Source organism: Tupaia chinensis, unplaced genomic scaffold (assembly GCF_000334495.1).
Source record: "Tupaia chinensis unplaced genomic scaffold, TupChi_1.0 Scaffold000644_1, whole genome shotgun sequence".
Lineage (NCBI taxonomy): Eukaryota > Metazoa > Chordata > Mammalia > Scandentia > Tupaiidae > Tupaia > Tupaia belangeri.
In genome coordinates, this window is record NW_006160165.1 from 6,436,617 (window position 1) to 6,443,430 (window position 6,814).

At 60.9% G+C, this 6,814-nt stretch overlaps 1 protein-coding gene across 1 annotated transcript in view; it reads left to right on the forward strand.

Annotated features, from left to right (window-relative positions):
* Positions 1-6,814, forward strand: part of ATP11A (ATPase phospholipid transporting 11A) — a 146,159-nt gene that overhangs the window by 852 nt on the left and 138,493 nt on the right. The gene's annotated exons all lie outside the window — the stretch shown is intronic.

Genomic DNA, 6,814 nt, shown 5'->3' on the forward strand with positions numbered 1-6,814 from the left:
GCGGCCGGGAGCCGCGGCCTGCTTCCGGGGCCCAGCAGCTCGCGCGGGGTGGGGGTGGTCTCAGAGTTGGGCCCCGGCTTCCGATGGGTCCCCGGTGCCCCGCGCGACCCCGCCCCAGTCCGCAGCACCTGCTCCCTGTCCTGGGCGCCTCTTGTCCCCACCCCCACCTCGCAGTCCGCTGGCTGTCCCTCCCCAGTAAGGGCCGGGATTGGAGCTGTCCCGCAGACTAGGCACCCCCAGATCTTCAAGGATTGGGCGAGGGAGCAGGTTTGGGGACCTGCGGATGGACTTCTCACCCAGTCTGCGGGAGCACTATTGGGGGAAGTGCCAGCTTCTCAGAACAAGTGCAGCTCCTTCCTCTAACCCCCCTGGGGATTCAAAGTGGAGTTGGGGATCTCTTTGCCTGCAAGTAGCCAATCCGATCAGAGGTTCCTGGTGCTCACTGGCAGCTCTAGAATCCACAGCTTGGGGTGACGGGGTGGCCAGGTGGGGGGAAGACTTGGAGGGAAAGGGAGCTGTGGGCGGTCAACCGATCGTCGGGTGGCAGTGCGCGCTGGTATTAGGCAGAGGGGTGTGTGTGCACAGAACTGCCCAAGGGTGCTGTTCTTGCCGTCTGTAACAAAGGCCACATTGTTCCCGGTGGCCGCAGCGTGGCCTGTCACAGGTGCAGACTCGGACTCAGAGACACTGACAAGTGCGCCCAGGCTCTGTAGACCCAGCCTGCTTTGCTAGGAGCCTGGAGGGACTGTTTCTCCTAGCCCAGGGGTGCCATGACGACCCCACCCCGAATCTGTTCATGGCTGGAAGTCGGGGATGTAGGGGGGATGTCCCCGGCAGGAGAAAGCCAGGCCAGCCAGCCTTCCCCACTTAAGAGCAGAGACGCCCCTCTGGTGATTCCCATGGCACACGTGTGTGAACCCACTGGGCAGGGACCTCTTATCACCCGTCACTCAGGAGGCCTGGAGCTCTGGGCGTTATTTCCCTGCCTCAGTTTCCTCACAGGGAAACGTGACTCACTGAGCAGAGGGTCACGGGGGAAACGGCGGCCGTTCTGGGGGGCCCTGTTGGCTCCGGCCGCCCACCCTCCCAGCCGGCCCTTGTGTCTTCCTCACAAAGCTCATGGAAAGTGCACATTAGGGTTTCAGGATTTTTGCACCAAAATAAACTCTGATGCCATTTTCCAGAGAGCTTTTGAGTTTCTCACCCAAGTCCGGTCATGAGGTCCCCATCAGCTGCTCATGCCACACCGAACCCTGGATTCCGTGTAGTTAGCCTCTGAATACCTTCTGACTATGCCACACTTAGGAAATCAAGTTTTCCCTCAGATGCCAGGGATCAGTATTGTTCTGTAAGCGTTCTGTAAGCGTTTCCAGCTCCGGCATTATATGGTAATGTACGGGATGTTACTGTTATTTTTCCCAAAGTATTCATTGCGCTACTTTGTCACAGTCTCATACAAAATCATTTCTTTGTTACTTTAAATTCGCACCAATGCTATTGAGTTAATTTGACTTTTTCCAGAAATGGTCATGAGCTGAGTCTTGTAATGTGGTCGTTTCCCAGCGGTGGGGCTGGGCTGCATTTTCTTTGGCTAGAGGGGCACAGGTCTGGGTGGAGTACTCACACCCCCTGGTCTGCTCCTGTGCCTGGCCGCATGGAAGTGGGTAAAGGCCCGCTCCTAGCGTGCTCACAGAGTCAGGGTTCCTAGGGCAGAGGAAACCTTCCAGCTCCTTCCCACGCGTGTGGGTTGCCAAGAGTCCTTGGAGAACCCCGCGATGGGTAGTTTCTTCTGACTTGATTCCAGAGAGAGGGTAGGGAGTGCATGGGCAGTCTTGTCCCAGGTAGGCCCGTGTACTCCAGAGGGCACAGAGAGGGCACAGAGATGGCACAGGAGGCCCTGCCAGCCACGGGGAGTGCAGATTCTGAATGAACTGCAGGGATCTCAGGGTTTGGCACCAGAATAAACTCGCGCTTGGTCCATCTTCCGTGAGCTACCGAAGCCCAGGTGAGGCCCGTGTGTGCCTCGCTGTGCAGATGTGTGGGTGGACACAGGTCACACCCAGCTGGGCACGCTCTGTTATGGTCATCACTACCCGGGACAAGGCTGTCCCTGGGAGGCTGACTGGGAGATGGCCAACGTGAGGCCTCACGGGCTGCTGCTGGAGTTGTGGCCCCAGGACCGCAGGTGGAACCACTTCACCCTGCGAGGCTTCTAGGTACTTGAAGGAGTGACCGTGGGCGTGTGGGCCAGCGAGACCAGGCTCTGTCTAGGTGGCAGTGTTTGTGTCTAACTGCTGTTTCTGAGGAGGTCTCCTCTGCTGGATTCACGCGCCCCCAGGCCTTTCAAGCAGCCTGCCCAGAAGTGTAATTTAACCTCTCTGGTGGAGACATTATGTTAAATTCTTTCCATTGTTCTTTGGAACCCTATTAAATGTCTGCCTAATAGGAACCAGTGATCTCCAGACCTTTTATTTCCTGCCAGAGGATAAATTTAATAACCCATGGGGACAGGCTGAGCTTGGGTTTCACTGCAGTCCACAGTTCCAGGGATGAGAAGCGTCTTCGCTGCATGGGTCCTGAGCGGGTGGAACCACTGAAGGCCGTGGCCCACGCAGGCCCTGCTCGGCGGGGCTGGGCTTGGGAGCCTGAAGTAGGGCGGCATCTGGGGAAACTGCTAGCAACTGTGTGCCGAGTAGAAACGGGGTTAGCAGACGGGCCGCGGCCCAGGCCTCAAGGCGTGTGCTCCCTGAGTTGGTGCGCGCGCTGCTTGTCTGCAGTGAAGTCAGTAGGAGCCGTCGCTGGGGTGCTCATCGTCGGGGTCGGACAGGGCCGCCTGTCACCCACACACTGCGGTTCGAGAAGACAGCTCCTCACAGACCAGACGTGGAGGCTAAGAGTTGGGCATCGGCTCACATAGCCCGTGTCCAGGCCTGCCCTGCCCGCCGCATAGCTGGGGCCATCTGTGTCCTCTGTGGCCGGGCCCACTGTGATGGGGAGAGTTTGTGCACACCTGCCTGGTGCACCTTGACAGCCCAGGCCATGCGAGGGGCTCAGTAAGTGGGGTGTCCTCGACTCCAGTGCTGCCAGCCCTGCTTCCTCAGCCTCCTGCAGCTCTGCTGCCCCGCCCTCGAGGGGGGAACTGTCAGCCTGCACTTTGCTGGCAGCCCCAATACGCGCCCCTGGGCACATCGGCCTTCCCCTGCGCTCCCCTCCTGCTGTCCTGCCCAAGGCCAGTCCCACCCCTCCTGCTGTCCTGCCCAAGGTGAGCTCACCGGCTCGTCCCATTGCCATGCCTTCCTGTGGCCTCCTGACGCTGCCCAAGGTGGCCGGCTTGCCTTCCTCTCCTTGGCTTCATCCTTCCCACTCCACGGGCTCCTTCCCCTCCCTCTGCACACCACTGTGGTCTGTGTGCACATGTGCAGCGTGCGTGCCGTGGATGCCGTGTACCCAGGACGTGGAGGCCACCCGTCTGCAGCTGTTCCTGGACTGCAGGCCAGTAGTACGCGTGCTGTCGGTAGCTATCGGAGTGTGCTGGGGTGAGCAGTGCCGAGAAAGAGTGGGATGGGGCGGGGCGCCGGGTGAGTGGGCCCTGTAGCTAGCACGGACCACGGGGTGGCCAGGAGGGGTCTGCGGAGTGGCAGCGTGGAGGAAGGCCGGGGCAGTGGCCACTGGCTGCCTGTAGCTCCTTGCTGGGCCCTCCGCCCTCACCGTGGTCGCCCCTTTCTCCTGTCTCCACCAGCGCTCTCTTCACAGCAGGCGCCTGGCCCCCTCCGTCGGGACCTCAGTCTCCCCGTCTGCCCGCTGCGTTGGGGCAGAGCGGGTAGAGCTGGGTGGTGGTTGGCCCTCTTCCCATCGCTGTGCTGAAGCGTGGGCGAAGCTGCCTGGGGTGAGGCCCGGGGAATCAGGGAGTTCCCAGGACCTGCGTGGGTCGCGACACCCCCACAATGGCATTCCGTGCTAGTGCTGAGCTTGGGGCTGCCGTCCCCTGGGTGAGACTGCTGTCATAGTGATGGGGACGCTCTTGGAGGGCGTGACCCCGCCCTGTGGGCCCAGGTCCGGGTGCAGCTGCCCTCGGTGGGGGCCGTATACACACAGCCCCTGAGCATGTGGGTGACGCCGTACCCAGACTGGCTGGTGTGGGGTGCCCCTTCTGTGCCCCAGACGAGGGCAGGAGGACTGCATCAGCGCCCCCGTCCAGAGCCTCCATGCCAAGCCGAGCTGGAGCTAAGCTCGCTTAATGGTTTTAAACGATTACGGTTTAGCACCTCTTCCCGCTGGGCCACGGTCCCGGACAGACGTTGCCGTGAGCACCCATGCTACCTGGGGCCCAGCGACCTGTGCCCGGGCTGCCTGTGGCGGGCGGGGGCCCCCGGGTGGGAGGAGCGGACTGCCTGACCCTGCAGCAGCATGCAGGGCTACATGGTAAGGCTCTGGCCTGGGGGGCGGGGCTGCGGAGGTGCTGGGGGAGGGTCGCCCTGCTGGTTCTGCCCTCGGCCCAGCTAGGAGGTGCCGGCCGGCTGCCTGCTCAGCGGCCAAGAGCTCTCCCCTGTCCTGCCAGCTGGGCGCCCGGCAGAGCCACGTGTCCGACCTGGCAGCACTGGCCGGCTGCCCCGGGACCCCTCCTGGTGGGCAGCCCATGCTGGCCTGAGCTGTGTCGGAGGCCCTGCCCTGGGCCACCAGGGGGAGGTGGCTGTCCTGGTTCTGGCCATCGGCACTCGGGAGCCTGGAGCAGGCACCGGGCAGGTTGCTGGCCCATTTCCTGCTTTCCACGTTGTCCGGTGGTGTCTCCCTTGTCTACACTGGCCATGACGGGGAGTGTGGAATAGGGAGGCTCCTACTGGTTAGCTGCTTGTGAGGACGCCTTGGCGGGGTCTGAGGGCGTGGCAGACTTCTTGTGACGCTGCCAGGGAGACCCGCTAGCCCGGAGTCTTCGGCCAGCGCGACTCCCCGGCTGTGCGTGGCACACAGGCTGCCCCCGGTATGCCTCAGGCTCCTCGTGTCCTCTCGATTTTGCCTTGCCAGAGAGGGACAGAGGGAACATGAGAGATCACCCTCCAGGGGGTGGCCACGCCGCAGTCCCTTCTCCACTCTCCTTCCAAGACCTTGGGCATGCACACACACGTGCCCAGTATGAGTTTCAAGATACTCGGTCCAGGACTTGAACCGTGGCTGGCCATGTGGGTCGAGTGACGTGACCGCTACACCGTCTGCTGGCCCCTCCTTGAGCGTTTTCTAAGCAGAGGGGAGGACCGATTTCCTTTAGTGAACACACTCGGGGTTCGCTCGAGCCGTGTGGACTCACTCCCGGCTGCTCCCACCACCCCCAGTCCTGCGATCAGCTGCCCTGGGGCCGCGGCCTCTCCGGTGGGGCCGGGGCTTGTCCGCTCGTGCTGGCCCCACCACTCCCACGCCACGCTCTGCTGGAGAATTTCCCTGGGACTTGACTTTCTTCCTGTGTTTCGGAACCAGCCATGTCTTGGGTAGCGCGTCAGGGCTGCAGTGTAGACAGTGGAAGTTACTGTCCTGGTAACAAGTGCTGTTCGGTGCTGAGTTCCTCCTCGGCCCAGCCGGAGGCACACCCACATGCTGGGAGCACACGCCGGCTGCGGTTCAGACCTGCGCCCTGCACCATGATCACAGCGGTGTGTACACGTGCCAGGGCCTGCTGAGAGCTGGAGGCCTCCCTTCCTCCCTCTCTGCCACGTGCTACACTCCCCACGAGAGTACAGCAGTACCCAAAACCCCTGCGGCCACTGCCACGCTCCGGGAACATCAGGGGCCGCGCCGGGGTTGCCCTGGGGGAGACCCTCCAGTCTAGTCCATTTGACGTGCAGGGCATCTTAGCAGAAGTGGGAGCGGCGGGCGGGCCAGCTTCGCTCCTGCTGAGACGTGAGCGACAGCCCATCAGTCCAGTGAGGGTGGGCGAGTGGCTGGCAGCGCCCTGGCCCCCATCACCCCTGGTGGAGCCCCAGGGGTAGGGCTCTGCCCTTGGCTGCACCTGCAGGAGCAGTTGCTGGCAGGCTCCTGGCGTGTTCGTCTCTGCCTCCCTGGGCAGTGAGACCGCAGGCACCCAGGTCTCTGAGGACAGCTCACATGGCATAAGTACCTTGGGGAGAGCTGAGACCAGGCCTTGCGGTTTCTCATGTACTTCCTGTGACTGAGGTTTGATTTTACTCAGAAAGAAAATGAAAAATCACTTTTCCTGGTTGAAAGGTAAGAAATAAAAAAAATTGTTTAAGCTTTTTCCCATAGGGTGTGTACGCTTGCCAGAGAGAGAGTGAGAGGGAGAAGACAGTGAGAGGGAAAGTGAGAAATCACTTGACAGTGGAGGCAGCTACACTGCAATCTCTTCTCCATTCTCCTCTTGGAATTGTGGGCATGCACACACACGTGTCTGACGTGATTTTCAAGTGGCCGGGTCGGGGACTGAAGCCACAGTTGTCCATGTGGGAATCCAGCACCTTAACTACCACACCACCTGCTGACTCCAATATGAAATTTCTTTTATTTTTTGAGAGGTTTTTGCTATAGGGCGCGTGCGCTCACCAGAAAGACAGAGACAGAAAGACAGAAAGCAAGAAATCACCCCCCAGGGAGGATGGCCACACCGCAATCCCTTCTCCTCCATTCTCCTCTTGGAATCTTGGACATGCATGCACATGCACCCAGTGTGAATTTAAGCTACCGGGTCTGGAACTCGAACCACGGTCGCCTACATGGGAGTCCAGCAACATAGCATTACGCTAACTGCTGGTCCCTGAATTGTTTTTTTTTTTGGAGGAATTTTCGCTATAGGGGGGGTGCGCTTGCCAGA